Genomic DNA, 21,949 nt, shown 5'->3' with positions numbered 1-21,949 from the left:
CCTTGGACAAGGTATGAAAAAATTAGATATTTCACGAAAACTTAAGAGTGATCATCATACTCTGATGAGATTTGTGACTGAAACAGAGCACATACAGAGTTCATGCAAATAAAGGCATAATGAGGAAGTTTTTTGGCAGACAAATTCATTGGATTAAGAGAGCAGCTGCCAAAATACCATTACAAAGCAGCAAACAGTTATTTGAAGCTGCTGGTGCATCTGGAGTCCCTCGAACCTCAAGGTGTAGGATCCTTCAAATGCTTGCTATGGTGCATAAACCTACTATTCGGCCACTCCTAAACAGTGTTCACAAGCAGAAATGGTTGCAGTGGGCCCAGACATACATGAAGACTAATTTTAAAACAGTCTTGTTTACTGATGAGTGTCGAGCAACTCTGGACGGTCCAGATGGATAGAGTAGTGGATGGTTGGTGGATGGCCACCATGTCCCAACAAGGCTGTGACGTCAGCAAGGAGGTGGAGGAGTCATGTTTTGGGCTGGAATAATGGGGAACCAGCTGGTAGGGCCCTTTAAGGTTCATGAAGGTGTGAAAATGACCTCAGCAAAGTAAATAGAGTTTCTGACTGACAACTTTCTTCCATGGTCTAAAAAGCAGAAACGTGCCTTCAGGAACAAAATCATATTCATGCATGACAATGAATTCCTCTGAGTAATTGGCTGCTATGGGAATAAAAGGAGATAAACTCATGGTGTGGCCACCATCTTCCCCTGACCTCAACCCTATAGAGAACCTTTGGAGTATCATCAAACAAAAGATCTATGAGGGTGGGAGGCAGTTCACATCAAAACAGCAGCTCTGGGAGGCTATTCTGACTTTATGCAACGAAATACAAGCAGAAACTCTCCAAAAACTCACAAGTTCAATGGATGCAAGAATTGTGAAGGTGATATCAATGAAGGGCTCCTATGTTAACATGTAACTTAGCCTGTTAGGATGTTTTGGAGTTAAATAGCTTTTTTGTTCAGTGAATGTGACCTCCTAATGCTGCAAATTCCACAAATGAGCATTTTCAGTTCTTTAAAACATATCAAATGTTTAGAAATACTACTGTGCCTAATAATTTGGAACAGTGCATTTTGAGTTTTTATTCATTTTGGATATTATACTGTTATCATTGGGAGGTTTCTTCAATAAAATTCGATGTATACTCTAACGGGTGATGACTTTTATTAGACTGACTGTCATTTGCACTGACCATTTAGGAAAATCCGAGAAAAATTTCATTTGCATAATAATTTGGAACATAGTGTATATGTATATACATATATATATATATATATATATATATATATATATATATATATATATATATATATATATATATATACACATATATATATCTTTTTACATTTTTTAAAACTTTTTTTTAACTTTTTGCATGTGTGGCGCCCCTAGGGGTATTTGCCACAAAAATACTTATTGACACCAAATACAAATATTAAAATAGCAAGACTGCACTACCATCTCCGGCCAGAAGGGGGAGCTCCAGAGACTCCCCTTGATCTATTCTGGTCTGAGAGAGGGACTGGCAGTTGGGTTGAGGAGTTGAAAGTGAGAGGTCGTATAACTGAACTCCTAACAGCCCTATGACGGATTATAGGCCCGTAATACCCATAGTAGGAAAAGAGGAATAGAGAAAAAGGACATTGTGAGAACCGGGTAGCAATAACCTCTACCCAGAATAGGTGCAGAGACGGATACCAGATCCGTGGCTATATTTATTATATATAATACAGCAACCGGAAGGAAGTGAGGTGATATCAGCTTCACCAGGGTAAGACGCAGCAACAGACACAGAGTTCAGCGGTACTCCCAGAGGGGGTAAGCCGACAAAAAGGACTCGGGTTGTCCGTCAAACCAGAGCACAGAAGAGACAGATTGGGTCGGCAGCCAGTTCACAAACAGCAGCAGGGCCATATAGAAACTGTGCATAATAAGAGGTGGAAATCCTGACAGGGTCAGAGTAATTCAGAATTCTCATACAGACTCCGGTGACAGTATCGATTGCAATTCCCTTTGTGTTGAAGTAAACTGGTTAAACGTTTCAGCGCCTCAGTCTTTCATTTGGACAATAGCCATCGATCCAGGATCGGGGTCATCACAGCTGAGAGGACCTGCTGCTGATCAAGTAAGTGTCTGTTCCTTCATGATACCCCTTACATTGTGCATCGCCTGAGGCCACAGCACCGCGTCAAGCCACTAGTGACATCCCCCTCAAGAGACGGACCTCATTGATCTGGTGCTGGGTACCTCGGTCTCCCGGGCGTTTCAACTGGCGTCACGAACAGGATCGGGCCAGCCCGTACACCGGGTATTGTGTACCGTAATTGGAGTCTGAAACTGTGAAAATTTGGATGAAAAATCTTGGATATTGACTTTGTTAAAGAAAATCCCGTTCCCCATTGAAAACTATTGAAAGTGACTTTTCTCCATTGGTTATAATGGGGTAAAAATGGCCGCCATCCCCTGATGTAATCATCTCATAACCGTTAGGCACAAAACTTTTAATCGAGCTACGTCATTACCCAAGCCCCAGTCTAACTGAAAAACTTCAAAATCCACCATCACAGAGCGTGCGGCAGTTAGAGGCAGCAGGGGGCGTGTCATTGTCATCCTGCTGCACAGAGGAACAAATCTACATTATCTAGACGGAAGCTGGGACTGGAGGGGTCTGGATTAACTAAGGGGGTACAGTATGTCGCAGCACGGAGACGCCACAGTACCCAGCGACGCTAATGCAGCTGAAAGACAGAGTGTCGATAGAGAGCCTAGCAGCGCAGCAGTGCAAGGAGTGGCGCCCATCATGCCGGTGTTGATGCCATATACCCCGGGTGGCCCGTGGCTTCCAATGTATGAAGGTGAACCTAATACCATTGACGGTTTCAGGGAAAAGATGCTGGCTCATTTTGATATGTTCCCCGTGGGTGAAGCTCAGCGTGTTAGTCTCCTGATGATGCAGTCAAGTGGCCATGCTAAGCGAGAAGTCACGGCATGGGCAACTGATCTAAAAGGTACTGTTGAACGCATATTTGCTGGATTAAAAGCTACATTTGAAAGCACTGCCAGCAGCAAAGCTAAAGTACGATTCTTTAATTGCAAACAAAAAGCTAATGAGGGCGTGAGAGATTTTGCCTTAAACCTGCAGGAAGCCCTTAAATCACTTACACTGTCTGAACCCATTTTTAACACAGGAGCCGATAAACTGCTAAGAGATCAATTTATTGAGGGACTCTACACCCCTTCTCACCGGGGGCATGTGAGCATGCTTGTTTTTAAGAACCCTGAATTGACATTTGCCCAATTAAAGGAGAGCGCTATACGTCTCCAGCTGGCAGAGGCACCTCGGGATCAGGATCTCACACAACCCAAGGCAGATGCACTTCAGCAACGGGGAATGCCAGTGACATCAGCTACGTCCGGTGCCAGTGCTAAGTCTCTGGGGCCCATTACTAATGAGGCTCTTCAGCAAAAGCTTGACTCTTTAACTGATGTTGTTGCTTCAATGGCTAAAACCATGCAGGAGATGAGAGAACCCAAGATGGAGTTGGCAAACCGTAGAGAGGATGTTCCATGGATGAGGTCCCGGAGATACCCGACATGGAGAGGACGACCCCGTGACCGCTACCAACCGGATGGACAGCCCATTTGCCGCCGTTGCCAGCAGCCAGTCCACTTTGCACGAAATTGTGATTTAAACGGGAATCTCCTGGGAATGCGGGCCGCTTCGCAGGAATGAATTTTCAAGGCCCAACACCCTGGCACGACAGGTACATCGGAGGACGACCCATCATCCCTATCGTGCTGGACGGAATTCCCCTCAACGCTTTGCTGGATACAGGTTCCCAGATTTCATCTATACCATATATCCTTTATAAGAGGTACTGGGCTGAGGTAGATATTGATAAAGGACCCTCTGATGTTGAACTAAATATATGGGCCAGTAATGGTAAGTTGGTACCGAAACTAGGATTCAGGGAGATGACTATAAAGATTGGTAAAGCAGAATTGAAGAAACAGGGTATAATTGTCGTTGATGTTGACCGACAGAACTGTGAACCAACTGTTTTGATAGGAATGAATGTGTTAGAGAACTGCTTTTCCGAAGTTATTTCTGTCTTACAACAAATTGCTGAAACTGCCCGATCCTGCCAGCAGAGAGTTCTCCGGAGGGAAATAAAAGTGTTGATGTTAAGGCAACAGATAGAAGTTGCAGGTGGAGAAATCGGCAGTGTGAGGGTGAGTGATCCAACGTCTATTGTAATCCCACCAAAAACAAAAATGCTGGTATGGTGTAGAGCGGCCATTGGTACTAAAGGACGAGACTATCAAGCCTTAATAGAACCAGCGTACACCGACAGCAGGCCCACTATACTCACGGCACGAGGGGTGGTCGAGGAACACCGGGGATGGGTGCCGGTACGACTTTTGAACTGTGGAGAGGAAGAGGTCACTTTGCCAAGGTACGCTACAGTGGCAAAGTTATATACTGTTGACAACAATGCCATCACAACCGTTGAGCCCTTAGAATCAACCTGTCAGGTGGAAGATAACGGCTCAGATGGAGAATCGGAGGATTGGTGCCAACAGCTAGACGTGGGTGTAAATTCAACACCTACCTATCAAAGACAAGGGGTGTATAGATTAGTGACGGAATATGAACAGGTCTTCAGTAAACACCCATTGGACTTCGGACGGATAGAAGGGGTGGAACATACAATCCCCACCGGTGACCATCCCCCGATAAAAGAAAGATATAGACCCATACCGCCCGCTCACTATCAATGCGCGAAGGACATGCTGAGAGAGATGAAACAGGCCGGGGTAATAAGAGATAGTTGTAGCCCTTGGGCGGCCCCTCTGGTGATTGTCAAAAAAAAGGACGGAAGCATGAGAATGTGCGTAGACTACCGGCGGATTAATAACATCACCCATAAAGACGCCTATCCCTTGCCTAGGATAGAAGAGTCCTTGACTGCTTTAAAATCTGCTAATTATTTTTCCACCTTAGACTTAACAAGCGGGTATTGGCAAGTCCCTGTGGCTGAGAGAGATAAATAAAAAACGGCATTCACCACACCAATGGGTCTAAGCGAATTTAATCGCATGCCGTTCGGACTCTGCAACACATCCGGTACTTTCCAGCCACTGATGGAATGTTGCCTCGGACACAAGAACTTCGAGACCGTCCTCCTGTACCTAGATGATGTGATCGTCTACTCAAAGACTTACGAACAGCACTTAACAGACCTGGCAGAGGTGTTCGAAGCCTTATCCAAGTATGGTATGAAAATCAAACCATCCAAATGTCACCTTCTCAAGCCAAAGGTACAATACTTAGGGCACATCGTGAGTTCGGAGGGAGTAGCACCGGATCCCGAGAAAATAACTGCCATAAGGGATTGGCCAAGACCTACCAACGCAAAAGAAGTGAGGCAATTCTTGGGATTAGTGGGTTACTATCGTAGATTTATAAAAGGATTTACCAAATTGGCAGTACCCTTGCAAGTTGCTTTGATAGGGCAGACGAAGAAAGCTTCAAACCGAAACCCTCCTTTTCAGTGGAACGATGAAAGAGAAGACTCCTTTGAACAACTAAAGAAGGCACTAACCGGAGAAGAAGTTCTGGCGTACCCGGATTACCATCAACCTTTCATCCTCTACACCGATGCCAGTAATGTGGGATTGGGAGCGGTGCTGTCACAAAAGCAAGAAGGTCGGGAGAAAGTCATCGCCTTTGCAAGTAGAAAACTCCGGCCTACTGAAAGAAATTCTGAAAATTATAGTTCCTTCAAATTGGAGCTACTGGCAGTAGTTTGGGCTGTGACTGAACGTTTCAAACACTATTTGACCGGTGCAGAATTTATTGTCTATACTGACAATAATCCATTGACCCACCTAGACACGGCTAAATTAGGTGCGTTAGAACAGCGATGGATAGCCCGGTTATCTAATTACAACTTCGTGATCAAGTATCGAGCAGGTCGCAAGAATGGAAATGCCGATGCCCTATCCCAGATGCCACACTTGAGAGATGTAGAAGAAGAAACGGGGGAGCTTGAAGAAATTGAACTACCAGCCTTTCATCAGCCCAAGGTAAAACATCGTCAGTCAAATACCTATCAGAAACAACAAGAAGTGAATTTTAATCCGTTAGCACACCATAGATGGGCTGACACCCAAGATAGTAATCCGGCTGTGAAGCTAGTGAAGGAACTATTGACTGAGCAAAGTGCATATCCCTATGAGGATGCCCCAGAAGAGACGCATCAACTCTGGAAAGAGAGAGGCAAAATGTTCCTGTATTAAGGGAAACTCTGTAGAAGGTACACCAATCCGAAAACACATGAATTGGTTTGGCAGATTATCGTGCCTAAACAAGATGTGAGGATGGTCCTCGAGGCTTACCACAATGGTGCTGGTCACTTTGGTTGGAAAAAGCTAGAAGTACTTCTGAAAGAAAGATTTTATTGGGTCGGGATGAGAAAATCAATCGAACAGTGGTGTAGAAACTGTGGCCCGTGCAACCTCAGAAGGAATGATCAAAAGAGCCAAAGAGCACCACTGCAGCCCATAATCACCAAACAACCACTTGAACTGGTAGCCATGGACCACGTGAAGTTGACACCGAGCCGGTCCGGTTATGTCTATGCCTTGACCATCGTGGATCATTATTCGCACTTCTTGGTAGTAGTACCTGTAAAAGATCTGACTGCAAAAACAGCAGCCAAAGCGTTCCAAACGTACTTTTGTAGACCCCATGGATATCCGGAACAGGTTCTCACTGACCAGGGTACAGCCTTTGAATCAGAGATCTTCAGAGAATTCTGTAATATGTATGGTTGCAAAAAGATCCGGACGACAGCCTATCGTCCGCAAACAAACGGCTTATGTGAGAAGATGAACCATATTGTGATAGACCTACTAAAGACTTTACCTGAAACGGAAAGGAATCAATGGCCAGAGAAATTGCCTGACTTGGTGGATCTGTATAATCATGTCCCGGTGAGCTCTACCAACTGCACCCCAGCTTATCTTATGCGTGCAAGACCCGGCCAATTGCCAATCGATCTAGAAATGGGAATTCTGAAACCAGACGCAGAAGTTCAAGACTCCAATTGGGATGTCGTACGGCAAAAGCAGTATCGCCAAGTGCAAGAGAGTGTGGAAAGAAGCCTCCAGCAAACCAGAGAAAGACAAGAGCGAACTTTCAACCAGAATGCTCTAGCAACTCCATTAAGACCGGGTGACCAAGTACTCAAGAGGAATCGTCGAACCAATAAACTGGATAATCAAAGGGAAGCTGTACCCTACACAGTTTTACCAACAAGAATGGATAATCCTAAAATGTGTCTCATTAGCAAAAACGGAGGTTTAACATCTGTACTAGTGTCAAGAGACAATCTTAAATTATGTCCGGAAACGTTGAAAGAGCCAGAAGTTGTCCAGCCAGAATCAGAAGTTATTCAACCTATACAGGTTCAACCAGTAAAGGAAAAAGAGGAGGAAATGTATCACACCTGTATAGGAGACTTTCCCAAAACCCTACTAACATACCATGGTGCAGTAGTGGTTCCCATGGTGGCCTTTTATCCAACACCGGATCCAATATTACAAGTCCCAAGACAGGAAGAGGTTGACCCCGTACTACAAGAGGTTCCAGGTCAGGAAGAACAGATTCCTGATCAGAGTGATCCCATTCACGGTGGACTTGCCAACCCCATAGTGGTGGAATTATCTTTAGCAGAGAGGGCAGATACTATATCCGCAGTAGACAGTAGTACACCACATAAAGAGACACCGCTATTACGTAGATCCCAGCGTAGTACCCAGGGTCAATTACCGGCCAGGTATGCGGATTACCAACTATAAGACTATAGTCATTGTTATCGTTCTGTAACGTTTAAGCCCAGTACCTACAGAGACTTACCTGTATGAACTTCTTGCATATTCTTGAACTTTTTATCAGCCCGGAAACACTATATCAAAGCTCCGGAAAGACTGCTTTGTGAACTTTGCTTCCTAGTACCTTCAAAGATAGAACTGTATTAATGGACGCTATTTGAAGTGACTTTTTACAGAATTCCATTTTTTTTGTTTCTTTGAGTGGTTTTTGTAACTTTTCATTTTTAAGACTCTGTACATATCAATTTTTTATTTCAAAATGTTATCATCCCACAGTCCCGGAGTACTGTTCTTAACTAAGGGGGAATGTGGCGCCCCTAGGGGTATTTACCACAAAAATAGTTATTGACACCAAAGACAAATATTAAAATACCAAGACTGCACTACCATCTCCGGCCAGAAGGGGGAGCTCCAGAGACTCCCCTTGATCTATTCTGGTCTGAGAGAGGGACTGGCAGTTGGGTTGAGGAGCTGAAAGTGAGAGGTCGTATAACTGAACTCCTAACCGCCCTATGACGGATTATAGGCCCGTAATACCCATAGTAGGAAAAGAGGAATAGAGAAAAAGGACATTGTGAGAACCGGGTAGCAATAATCTCTACCCAGAATAGGTGCAGAGACGGATACCAGATCCGTGGCTATATTTATTATATATAATACAGCAACCGGAAGGAAGTGAGGTGATATCAGCTTCACCAGGGTAAGACACAGCAACAGACACAGAGTTCAGCGGTACTCCCAGAGAGGGTAAGCTGACAAAAAGGACTCGGGTTGTCCGTCAAACCAGAGCACAGAAGAGACAGATTGGGTCGGCAGCCAGTTCACAAACAGCAGCAGGGCCATATAGAAACTGTGCATAATAAGAGGTGGAAATCCTGACAGGGTCAGAGTAATTCAGAATTCTCATACAGACTCCGGTGACAGTATCGATTGCAAGTCCCTTTGTGTTGAAGTAAACTGGTTAAACGTTTCAGCGCCTCAGTCTTTCATTTGGACAATAGCCATCGATCCAGGATCGGGGTCATCACAGCTGAGAGGACCTGCTGCTGATCAAGTAAGTGTCTGTTCCTTCATGATACCCCTTACATTGTGCATCGCCTGAGGCCACAGCACCGGGTCAAGCCACTAGTGACATCCCCCTCAAGAGACGGACCTCATTGATCTGGTGCTGGGTACCTCGGTCTCCCGGGCATTACACATGCTTTAATAATCTCCATGGGAGACTGGAAGCTGCAGTACTCTGATCTCCTCTGCTATGGACAGGCGATGGTCAGATCGCCTGTGTGTTGCAGAAATGTTCACTTGCTATTGGTGCTGACCGCAGGGTGGCACTCATAACAATCTGGCAAAGACAACCTTACAGGTCTGCTGGAGACCTGTGGTTGTCATGCCAACCTATGGGTGACCCACAATCATGTGACAGGGTCACTGATGGGCAGGAGTTTTGCAAAGCATGTCCAGTAAGTGGTAGTTAAATGCCGCTGTCAGAAAATAAAAATAATAGTAAATCAAACCCCCTTTTATCATCCCCTTAGTTAGGTAAAAATCATAAAATAAATTGTTGTGAAATTGGATTCTGGGCTCCCCCGGTGGCCACTTGTGGAATTGAACTTGTGTGCATCATCCCCTCTGTTCACCTGCTCCTATCAGGATGTGGGAGTCGCTATATAGCCTTGCTCCTCTGTCAGTTTCATGCCGGTCAACAATGTAATCAGAAGCCTTCTGTGCTTGTTCCTGCTACTAGACAACCCCCAGCTAAGTTGGACTTTTGTCCTTGTGTGTTTTTGCATTTTGTTCCTGTTCACAGCTGCTGTTTCGTTACTGTGTCTGGAAAGCTCTTGTGATCGGAAATTGCCACTCTGGTGTTATGAGTTAATGCCAGAGTCTTAAAGTAATTTCTGGATGGTGTTTTGATAGGGTTTTCTGCTGACCATGAAAGTGCCCTTTCTGTCTTCCTGCTATCTAGTAAGCGGACCTCGATTTTGCTAAACCTATTTTCATACTACGTTTGTCATTTCATCTAAAATCACCGCCAATATATGTGGGGGCCTCTGTCTGCCTTTTGGGAAAATTTCTCTAGAGGTGAGCCAGGACTGTCTTTTCCTCTGCTAGGATTAGGTAGTCCTCCGGCTGGCGCTGGGCATCTAGGAATAAAAAAACGTAGGCATGCTACCCGGCCACTTCTAGTTGTGCGGCAGGTTTAGTTCATGGTCAGTATAGTTTCCATCTTCCAAGAGCTAGTTCTCATATATGCTGGGCTATGTTCTCTCGCCATTGAGAATCATGATAGTTTGACCGGCCCAAAAAAAGGGTTAAATTACTGGCTGAGAAAGGAGAGAAAAAAGAAGTCTGCTACAATTTTTTTTTTTTTTTTTTTTTTTTTCCTCTAGTTCTGAGTGTGCTCCTAATTGAATCACTTGCTAGTCTGCCTATACTGCAGCCTTCCTCTCTTTCTCTCCTTCTAATCCTTGAATGGCTCTGTGTTCACCTGTTTCAAATGGATCTTCAGAGTGTAGCTACAGGTTTGAATAATCTTGCCACAAAGGTACAAAATTTGCAAGATTTTGTTGTTCATGCACCTATGTCTGAGCCTAGAATTCCTTTGCCTGAGTTCTTCTCGGGGAATAGATCTCACTTTCAAAATTTTAAAAATAATTGCAAATTGTTTTTGTCCCTGAAGTCTCGCTCTGCCGGAGACCCTGCACAGCAGGTCAGGATTGTAATTTCCTTGCTCCGGGGCGACCCTCAAGACTGGGCTTTTGCATTGGCACCAGGGGATCCTGCGTTGCTCAATGTGGATGCGTTTTTTCTGGCCTTGGGGTTGCTTTATGAGGAACCTCATTTAGAGCTTCAGGCGGAAAAGGCCTTGATGTCCTTGTCTCAGGGGCAAGATGAAGCTGAAATATACTGCCAAAAATTCCGCAAATGGTCTGTGCTTACTCAGTGGAATGAGTGCGCCCTGGCGGCGATTTTCAGAGAAGGTCTCTCTGATGCCATTAAGGATGTTATGGTGGGGTTCCCTGTGCCTGCAAGTCTGAATGAGTCCATGACGATGGCTATTCAGATCGATAGGCGTCTGCGGGAGCGCAAACCTGTGCACCATTTGGCGGTGTCTACTGAGAAAACGCCAGAAAATATGCAATGTGATAGAATTCTGTCCAGAAGCGAGCGGCAGAATTTTAGACGAAAAAATGGGTTGTGCTTCTATTGTGGTGATTCAACTCATGTTATATCAGCATGCTTTAAGCGTACTAAGAAGCCTGACAAGTCTGTTTCAATTAGCACTTTACAGTCTAAGTTTATCCTATCTGTGACCCTGATTTGTTCTTTGTCATCTATTACCGCGGACGCCTATGTCGACTCTGGCGCTGCTTTGAGTCTTATGGATTGGTCCTTTGCCAAACGCTGTGGGTATGATTTGGAGCCATTGGAGGCTCCGATACCTCTGAAAGGGATTGACTCCACCCCATTGGCTAGTAATAAACCACAATACTGGACACAAGTGACTATGCGTGTTAATCCGGATCACCAGGAGGTTATTCGCTTTCTGGTGCTGTATAATCTACATGATGTTTTGGTGCTGGGATTGCCATGGCTGCAATCTCATAACCCAGTCCTCGACTGGAGAGCTATGTCTGTGTTAAGCTGGGGATGTAAAGGAACTCATGGGGACGTACCTTTGGTTTCCATTTCATCATCTATTCCCTCTGAGATTCCTGAATTCTTGTCTGACTTTCGTGACGTTTTTGAAGAACCCAAGGTTGGTTCACTACCTCCGCACCGGGAGTGCGATTGTGCCATAGACTTGATCCCGGGTAGTAAATACCCTAAGGGGCGTTTATTTAATCTGTCTGTGCCTGAACACGCTGCTATGCGAGAATATATAAAGGAGTCCTTGGAAAAGGGACATATTCGTCCTTCGTCATCTCCCTTAGGAGCCGGTTTTTTCTTTGTGTCTAAGAAAGACGGCTCTTTGAGGCCGTGTATTGATTATCGACTTTTGAATAAAATCACGGTTAAATATCAATATCCGTTACCACTGCTTACTGATTTGTTTGCTCGTATAAAGGGGGCCAAGTGGTTCTCTAAGATTGATCTCCGTGGGGCGTATAATTTGGTGCGAATCAAGCAGGGGGATGAGTGGAAAACCGCATTTAATACGCCCGAGGGCCATTTTGAGTATTTGGTGATGCCTTTTGGTCTTTCAAATGCCCCTTCAGTCTTCCAGTCCTTTATGCATGACATTTTCCGCGATTATTTGGATAAATTTATGATTGTGTATCTGGATGATATTCTGATTTTTTCGGATGACTGGGACTCTCATGTCCAGCAGGTCAGGAGGGTTTTTCAGGTTTTGCGGTCTAATTCCTTGTGTGTGAAGGGTTCTAAGTGTGTTTTTGGGGTTCAGAAGATTTCCTTCTTGGGATACATTTTTTCCCCCTCTTCCATCGAGATGGATCCTGTCAAGGTTCAGGCTATTGGTGATTGGACGCAACCCTCTTCTCTTAAGAGTCTTCAGAAATTTTTGGGCTTTGCTAACTTTTATCGTCGATTTATTGCTGGTTTTTCTGATGTTGTAAAACCATTGACTGATTTGACTAAGAAGGGTGCTGATGTTGCTGATTGGTCCCCTGATGCTGTGGAGGCCTTTCGGGAGCTCAAGCGCCGCTTTTCTTCCGCCCCAGTGTTGCGTCAGCCTGATGTTGCTCTTCCTTTTCAGGTTGAGGTCGACGCTTCTGAAATCGGAGCTGGGGCGGTGTTGTTGCAGAGAAGTTCCGATTGCTCCGTGATGAGACCTTGTGCTTTTTTTTCCCGTAAATTTTCGCCCGCCGAGCGGAATTATGATATTGGGAATCGGGAGCTTTTGGCCATGAAGTGGGCTTTTGAGGAGTGGCGTCACTGGCTTGAGGGGGCCAGACATCAGGTGGTGGTATTGACTGACCACAAAAATTTAATTTACCTTGAGTCTGCCAGGCGCCTGAATCCTAGACAGGCGCGCTGGTCGTTGTTTTTCTCTCGGTTTAATTTTGTGGTGTCTTACCTACCGGGTTCTAAGAATGTTAAGGCGGATGCCCTTTCTAGGAGTTTTGAGCCTGACTCCCCTGGTAATTCTGAGCCCACAGGTATCCTTAAAGATGGAGTGATATTGTCTGCCGTTTCTCCAGACCTGCGGCGGGCCTTGCAGGAGTTTCAGGCGGATAGACCTGATCGTTGCCCACCTGGTAGACTGTTTTTTCCTGATGATTGGACCAGTAGAGTCATCTCTGAGGTTCATTCTTCTGCGTTGGCAGGTCATCCTGGAATCTTTGGTACCAGGGATTTGGTGGCAAGGTCCTTCTGGTGGCCTTCCCTGTCACGAGATGTGCGAGGCTTTGTGCAGTCTTGTGACGTTTGTGCTCGGGCCAAGCCTTGTTGCTCTCGGGCTAGTGGATTGTTGTTACCCTTGCCTATCCCGAAGAGGCCTTGGACGCACATCTCAATGGATTTTATTTCGGATCTGCCTGTTTCTCAGAAGATGTCTGTCATCTGGGTGGTGTGTGACCGTTTCTCTAAGATGGTCCATCTGGTTCCCTTGCCTAAGTTGCCTTCTTCTTCCGAGTTGGTTCCTCTGTTTTTTCAAAATGTTGTTCGTTTGCATGGTATTCCGGAGAATATCGTTTCTGACAGAGGGACCCAATTCGTGTCTAGATTTTGGCGGGCATTCTGTGCTAGGATGGGCATAGATTTGTCTTTTTCGTCTGCTTTCCATCCTCAGACTAATGGCCAGACCGAGCGGACTAATCAGACCTTGGAGACATATTTGAGGTGTTTTGTGTCTGCGGATCAGGATGATTGGGTTGCTTTTTTGCCTTTGGCGGAGTTCGCCCTCAATAATCGGGCCAGCTCTGCCACCTTGGTGTCCCCGTTTTTCTGTAATTCGGGGTTTCATCCTCGATTTTCCTCCGGTCAAGTGGAATCTTCGGATTGTCCTGGAGTGGATGCTGTGGTGGAGAGGTTGCATCTGATTTGGGGGCAGGTGGTGGACAATTTGAAGTTGTCCCAGGAGAAGACTCAGCTTTTTGCCAACCGCCGTCGTCGTGTTGGTCCTCGGCTTTGTGTTGGGGACTTGGTGTGGTTGTCTTCTCGTTTTGTCCCTATGAGGGTTTCTTCTCCTAAATTTAAGCCTCGGTTCATCGGCCCGTACAAGATATTGGAGATTCTTAACCCTGTGTCCTTCCGTTTGGACCTCCCTGCATCCTTTTCGATTCATAATGTTTTTCATCGGTCATTGTTGCGCAGGTATGAGGTACCGGCTGTGCCTTCCGTTGAGCCTCCTGCTCCGGTGTTGGTTGAGGGTGAGTTGGAGTACGTTGTGGAAAAGATCTTAGACTCTCGTGTTTCCAGACGGAAACTCCAGTATCTGGTCAAATGGAAGGGATACGGTCAGGAGGATAATTCTTGGGTCACTGCCTCTGATGTTCATGCCTCCGATCTTGTCCGTGCCTTTCATAGGGCTCATCCTGATCGCCCTGGTGGTTCTGGTGAGGGTTCGGTGCCCCCTCCTTGAGGGGGGGGTACTGTTGTGAAATTGGATTCTGGGCTCCCCCGGTGGCCACTTGTGGAATTGAACTTGTGTGCATCATCCCCTCTGTTCACCTGCTCCTATCAGGATGTGGGAGTCGCTATATAGCCTTGCTCCTCTGTCAGTTTCATGCCGGTCAACAATGTAATCAGAAGCCTTCTGTGCTTGTTCCTGCTACTAGACAACCCCCAGCTAAGTTGGACTTTTGTCCTTGTGTGTTTTTGCATTTTGTTCCTGTTCACAGCTGCTGTTTCGTTACTGTGTCTGGAAAGCTCTTGTGATCTGAAATTGCCACTCTGGTGTTATGAGTTAATGCCAGAGTCTTAAAGTAATTTCTGGATGGTGTTTTGATAGGGTTTTCTGCTGACCATGAAAGTGCCCTTTCTGTCTTCCTGCTATCTAGTAAGCGGACCTCGATTTTGCTAAACCTATTTTCATACTACGTTTGTCATTTCATCTAAAATCACCGCCAATATATGTGGGGGCCTCTGTCTGCCTTTTGGGAAAATTTCTCTAGAGGTGAGCCAGGACTGTCTTTTCCTCTGCTAGGATTAGGTAGTCCTCCGGCTGGCGCTGGGCATCTAGGAATAAAAAAACGTAGGCATGCTACCCGGCCACTTCTAGTTGTGCGGCAGGTTTAGTTCATGGTCAGTATAGTTTCCATCTTCCAAGAGCTAGTTCTCATATATGCTGGGCTATGTTCTCTCGCCATTGAGAATCATGACAATAAATGTATTTATTTCCATTTTTCTATTAGGGTAAGGGTTAGAGATGAGGTTAGAGCTAGGATTTGGGGTTGGGGCTAAAGTTGGGGTTAGAGCTAGGGTTAGTGTTGGGGCTAGGGTTAGAGCTAGGGTTAGGGTTGGGCTAGGGCTAGGATTGGGCTAGGGTTAGTGTTGGGGCTAGGGTTAGGGTTGAGGCTTGGGTTAGGGTTGGGATTAGAGCTAGGGTTAGGGTTTGGCTAGGTTTAGGGTTGGGGCTAGGGTTAAGGTTGGGGCTAGAGTTAGGGTTGGGCTAGCGTTAGGTTTGGGGTTAGGGTTGTGATGGGGTTAGGTTTTTGGTGCTGCGGTTAGGATGGTGTTGTGGTTAGGGTTATGGTTAGGGTTGGGATTAGGGTTAGGGGTGTGTTGGGGTTAGGGTTAGGATTAGGGTTGGAGTTAGAATTAGGTGGTTTCCAATGTTTAGGCACATCAGTGGGTCATCAAACGTGACTTAATGACTGCCATTAAATCCAGCTAATTTTGCATTCAAAAAGTCAAATGGTGTTCCCTCACTTCTTTGCTCTGCCATGTGTCCAAACAGTGGTGTTGCCCCACAAACTGGGTACCAGCATACTGAGGAGAAATTGCACAACAAATTTTGTGGTCCATTTTCTCCTGACAAACTTGTGAAAATAAAAAAGTTTGCTTCCAAATTACATTTTTTTGTGAAAAAAAAGTAAAATGTTCATTTTTTCCTTCCACATTGTTTTGGTTCTTGTGAAGCACCTGAAGGGTTAATAAACTTCTGGAATGTGGTTTTGCACACTTTCAGGGGTGCAGTTTTTAGAATAGTATCACTTATCGGCATTTTAACCCCTCAAGCTCACTTCAAATGTCAGGTGGACCCTAAAAACCCAGGCTTTGTAAATTTTGTTGGAAAAATGAGAAAAACTTTTAACATAACGTCCTAGCTAAAAAAATTATGTTTCCAAATTTGTGCTGATGTAAAATAGACTTGTGGGAAATGTTATTTATCAACTATTTTGTGTGGTAGGACTCTCTGATTTAAGGGCACAAAAAATAAAAGTTTGAAAATTACAAAATTTTTGCCAAATTTCCATTTTTTTCATAGATAAACGCAGTCATATCAAATAAATTTTTACCACTGACATGATGTTAGGGGTCGAGTTCCCACCTCTGCACAGGGGGAATCTCGTGCCATCTCCACTGCGGTCTCCCATGCTTCTCCTGCCGCAGTGGAGTCTGCTCAGCGGAGATGTTGGTCCTAGTGTCTTGCACAGTCTGACTCTGTGCAAAGGTTACTGCTGCCTTTCCAGCTTGTGCCATTGTAGCCAGTACTGGGCAGCGGCGAGCAGACGTTTTTGGGATTAAGTCCTGCTTTTCCCCTTCTGAGCATGCTCAGGGCAAGATCTCTCATTGGAGATCAAGGGTCACATGCTTAGATACTGCAGCAAATCCCATTGGTCCTCCAGGAAGCTCCTGAAGGTGCTCAACCTCTGTCGCAGCCTCCCATTTGTCCTTCTGGGAAGGTCCTGTACTTACTGCAGCTATAAAAGGTACGCATGGCTGCATGGCCATGCGCTAGTGTACATTTAAAAAAAATGTGTAACTGTAGCTGCAGCCAGTTTGTCCTCTGCCACCCCTGCTCCGACTTTATCCCATCTCCTGCTTCCAGACAAGTTTGCTGGTGGTGACAGTAATCTATGTCGGGGATTCGTGAGTCAGTACTCCATACATCTAGAGCTCCTGGCTGCACGTTTTCCTGCGGAATGGGCTAAAGTGGGATTTATTTTATCCCTTTTGTCGGGCAGGGTTTTTGGAGTGGGCAATGACGCTGTGGGAGCGTGATGATCGTGTGGTGCAGAGAGCTCCTCTCTTCCTGGACTCTCTGAATCAGGTCTTTTTAGGACCTCGTTTCACACACAATACCACGCTCCAATTGTTGGCAATAACACAGGGTTCGTCCATGGTCAGCCAGTTCACCGTTCAATTCCAGACTCTGGCTTCTGAGCTGGAGTGGCCGGATAAAGTCCTTATTCCGGTGTTCTGGAAAGGACTGGCAGACCATGTGAAGGATGCCTTGGCCACCAGGGAGATTCCCGCCACACTGGAGCAGCTCATTTCAATATCTACCCGCATCGACCTCCGTTTTAACAAGCGGAGGTTAGAGCGGACCCAGTGTAGGCAGAGGTTAGTTTCAGCTGACTCCTACGTTCTCCAGCCCTCCAGAATCTCCTGTTCAGGCATCTGACTCCCATGAGGCCATGGAGGTTTCTCGAGCGTGACCTAAGTCTCAGACTGCTTGAGTACCCATGGTTTGTAAAAATTGCTAACAGCCAGGACATTATGCCAATAAATGTCCACGGCGGTCGGGAAACGACCGCGTCTAGTAACCATTGGAGGAGGTTCACTAGACAGAGCGGCATTTTCCTCCAAGCTGTCCTTTAAAGGGACAATCACGTTAGGCTCATCCACTCTAACAGTCAAGCTTTGTGTGGACTCTGGAGCAGAGGGGAATTTCATGTCCTCTGCTTTTGCTCTGCGCCATGCAATACCTCTGGTGATGCTCACCAAACCGGTGACTGTTAGAGTAGTGAATGGGTCGACACTTCCCTCACAAATCACACACCAGACTGTCCCTTTCACATTATCCATGTCCCCTTCCCACCAGGAGGTTATTTCCCTTCTTGTCCTTCCTGAGGGAATGGATGAGATTCTGCTGGCTCTGTTTCCACTCCCCACATATTGAGTGTACCTCTGAGAGGATATTATGTTGGAGTGAATCATGTAAATGCAGATGTGTGAGGGAGCGCGTTCAGGTTTACTCTACTGAGATACCTGCAGATCTTTCTTCCCTTCCCAAGTGCTATTGGTCCTATGCAGATGTCTTCTCCAAAAAGGCTGCAGAGACCCTTCTGCCTCACCGCCCCTATGACTGTCCTATTGATCTCATGCCTGGAGCAGAACCTCCTCGGGGACGGGTCTATCCCCTCTCGCTCCTGGAAATGGAGGCTATGTCCCAATACATCCAGGAGAATTTGGCAAGAGGGTTAATTAGGAAGTCAGTGTCACCTGCAGGGGCGGGGTTCTTCTTCAGGCAGAAGAAAGGAGAATTACGTCCATGCATAGATTACAGCAGTCTTAACGCCATCACTGTTAAGAATAAGTACCCGTTGCCCCTGATTTCTGAGCTCTTTGATAGGCTACGTGGAGCAAAGGTATTTACCAAATTAGATCTGCGGGGTGCTTATAACCTGATTCGCATCCGAGAGGGGGACGAAAGGAAGACGGCATTTAATACCAGGGATGGGCACTATGAGTATCGGGTGATGCCCTTCGGGCTCTGTAGTGCCCCAGCCATTTTCCAAGACTTTGTTAATGATATCTTCTGGGATATGCTCTCCACTTCGGTCGTAGTCTATCTGGATGATATTCTCATCTTCTCTCCAGATATTGACTCCCACTGGAGAGATGTTGGCAGAGTCTTCGACCTCTTACGGGCAAATTCCCTCTATGCAAAGTTGGAGAAGGGTATGTTTGAGCAGGAGTCTTTACCTTTCCTGGGCTGAATCATCTCCACCCAGGGATTGGCTATGGATCCTGCCAAACTACAGGCTGTGATGGACTGGCAAGAACCCCATTCTCTTAAAGCGATGCAGCGCTTATGGGGTTCATTAATTACTATCGCCAGTTCATTCCCCACTTCTCATCTTTGGTAGCTCCCTTGGTAGCCCTCACCAAGAAGGGAGCAAATCCCAAATTGTGGTCTGAAGAGGTCTCCAAGGCTTTCTCTTCTATAAAGTCTCATTTTGCTAGCGCTCCCATCCTACATCATCCCGAGGTTGATAAGCCGTTTATAATGGAGGTGGATGCCTCATCTGTTGGTGCTGGAGCAGTCCTCTTCCAAAAGGATGCTCAAGGTCGGAAGCATTCTTGCTTCTTCTTCTCCAAGACCTTCACACGAGCGGAGAGGAATTATTCCATCGGGGACAGGGAGATGCTAGCAATGAAGTTGTCCTTCTCGGAGTGGAGACATCTTTTGGAGGTGGCTCGTTTTCCCATCCAAGTCTTCACGGACCACCAAAATTTGGTATATTTACAAATAGCCCAGCGCCTAAATTCTCGTCAGGCCAGATGATCCTTGCTCTTCTCCTGGTTCCACTTCACCCTCTATTATCTCGCTGGGGAGAAGAACACTCCTGCTGATGCCCTCTCTCGCTCCGTTGTGTCTTCTGAGGAGGAGGAAGGGGAGCCTCAGCTTATTGTCCCTTCTGAGAGCCTGAGAACCGTAGCTCCGGTTTCGCTAGAGTCAGTGCCTCCGGGCAAGACTTTCGCACCTATTAATTTGTGACTGGAGGTTCTCTATTGGGTTCATTCATCCAGGGTGGGTGGACATTTTGGGACAAAGAGTACATCTGTACATCTGAGCTGCTGGTGAGGATGTACTGGTGGCTGCATATGGTCCGTGACAACGGAGATTATATTCGGGTGTGTGTCTCCTGCGCCAAAAATAAGTCTCCTCGACAATGGCCAGCTGGGTTTCTTTATCCCTTGACAGTGGCAGACAGGCCCTGGAAGATGGTCGGGATGGACTTTGTGGTGGGCTTGCCCAAGACTCGTGGATGTACCATCATTTGGGTTATCACCGATCATTTTTCTAAAATGGTGCACTTTGTGCCGCTTCCACTGCTACCTTCTGCACCGGCCTTGGCGGCGTTGTTTATAACACACATCTTCCGTCTACATGGTATGCGGGACAAAATTGTCAGTGACTGGGGTCACCAGCTTGCATCTCGGTTCTGGACAGAGCTTTGTCGTCTTCTCAGCATTGAGTTGAATCTCTCTTCTGCATATCATCCCGAGATGCATGGGTTGGTAGAGAGGGCCAACCAGACCTTGGTCACATATCTGTGACATTTTGTCTCAGCCAGGCAGGATGAATGGGCATCCTTGCTATCATGGGCGGAGTTTGCGCTGAACAACGCTGTAGTCGACTCCACTGAACAGACACCATTCCTTCTTAACTATGGTCAGCATCCGTGGGTACCTGTGCCTATGCCCGTGTCTTCCTCTGACTCCAGGGTGGCAGACTGGGCTGTGGAGGTACGGGACATTTGGGACCGCACTCAGGATGCCATTCGGGCCTCCAAGGAGAGAATGAGGTCCTCCGCCGATGCACATCGGTGCCCCGCTCTGACCTTTGCTCCTGGCAACTTAGTGTGGCTCTCCGCCCGTAACATCAGGCTGCGAGTTGAGTTCACTAAGTTTGCATCTCGCTACTTGGGCCCCTTCAAGGTCCTCGAACAGGTTAACCCAGTGGTCTACCGTCTGGCACTTGCGCCACGCCTGAGTATCACCAACACCATTCATGTGTCCCTCTTGAAGCCCGTATACATGTCCCAGTTTTCCGAGTCATCTGCCGGGACTTGGGTTTGTCTTCAGACGATTACGAGGTGAACGCTATTTTGGGGTGCAAGGTGGTACATTGCAAAAAATTTTATTTGGTGGACTGCAAGGGTTATGGTCCTGAGGACAGGCCCTGGGAGCCTGCAGATAATATTCGGGCTCTGCAGCTCATTGCTGCCTTCGAGCGTGGCGAGTTCCCGCCTCTGCACAGGGGGATCTCGGGCCATCTCCGCTGCGGTCTCCCATTCTTCTCCTGCCGCAGTGGAGACGTCGGTCCCAGCATCTCGCTCAGTCTGTCTCTGTGCAAAGGGTTACTGCTGCCTTTCCAGCTTGTGCCATTGCAGCCAGTACTGGGCAGCGGCGAGCAGACGTTTTTGGGACTAAGTCCTGCTTTTCCCCTTCTGAGCATGCCCAGGGCAAGATCTCTTGTTGGAGATCAATGGTCACATGCTTAGATACTGCAGAAAATCCCATTGGTCCTCTAGGAAGGTCCTGAAGGTGCTTAACCTCTGTGGCAGCCTCACATTGGTCCTTCTGGGAAGGTCCTGTACTTGTTGCAGCTATAAAAGGTTCGCATGGCCGCATGGGCATGAGCTAGAGTACATTTGAACACAAGTGTGTGTTGATGAGTGCAAGTCATTCTTAAAACATCTCCTCCCTTGTGTATGACTGTTCGCATAAGGTGGATGTCTGCTATCTAGCGCCCGGCTGAGCTATCAGCATTAAGCATACTATACAGCGTCTACTGCTGTGACCGCCAGTGCGGTGCCATGCGCTATTAGAGCGCTTCCCTTACCCAAGTCTGGGTGGTTAGTGGCGTCCGCCAGTGCGGCACTGCTCGCACTCTTGTTCTTAACCCCTTTCTGCCAGCTGAAGGAATAGTACATCAGCTGGCAGATCCCCCCGCTTTGAGGTGGGCTCCGGCGGTGAGCCCACCTCAAAGCCGCGACATGTCAGCTGTCTTGTACAGCTGACATGTGCGCGCAATGAGCGCGAGCGAAATCGCGATCTGCCCGCGCCCATTAACTAGTTAAATGCCACCGTCCAAAGCTGACAGCGGCATTTAACTAGCGCTCACGGCCTCGCGGCCGGAAGTGCTCGCACCGCTGACCCCCGTCACATGATCGGGGGTCATCGGTGCATTGCCATAACAACCAGAGGGCTCCTTGAGACCTCTATGGTTGTTGATGGCCGATTGCTTTGAGCGCCACCCTGTGGTCGGCGTTCAAAGCACACCTGCATTTCTGCTACATAGAGGTGATCTGTGCTTCACCTCTATGTAGCAGAGCCGATCGTGTAGTGCATGCTTCTAGCCTCCTATGGAGGCTATTGAA

The 21,949-nt window shown here is 46.8% G+C and overlaps 1 protein-coding gene across 2 annotated transcripts in view; it reads right to left on the bottom strand.

Moving 5' to 3' along the window:
* LOC143768536 (uncharacterized) overlaps positions 1 to 21,949 on the bottom strand; it is a 106,571-nt gene that overhangs the window by 69,748 nt on the left and 14,874 nt on the right. The window contains exon 1 of one of the 2 annotated variants that reach the window (XR_013213931.1): positions 7,951 to 8,051. The exons of the other annotated variant lie outside the window; for it this stretch is intronic. The gene's annotated coding sequence lies outside the window, so the exon portion shown is untranslated. Of the gene's footprint in view, positions 1 to 7,950; positions 8,052 to 21,949 lie in introns of those variants that run through there. 2 annotated transcript variants of the gene reach the window in all.

The sequence above is a fragment of the Ranitomeya variabilis genome, chromosome 4 (assembly GCF_051348905.1).
Source record: "Ranitomeya variabilis isolate aRanVar5 chromosome 4, aRanVar5.hap1, whole genome shotgun sequence".
Lineage (NCBI taxonomy): Eukaryota > Metazoa > Chordata > Amphibia > Anura > Dendrobatidae > Ranitomeya > Ranitomeya variabilis.
This window is presented reverse-complemented; position numbering and strand designations above follow the sequence as displayed.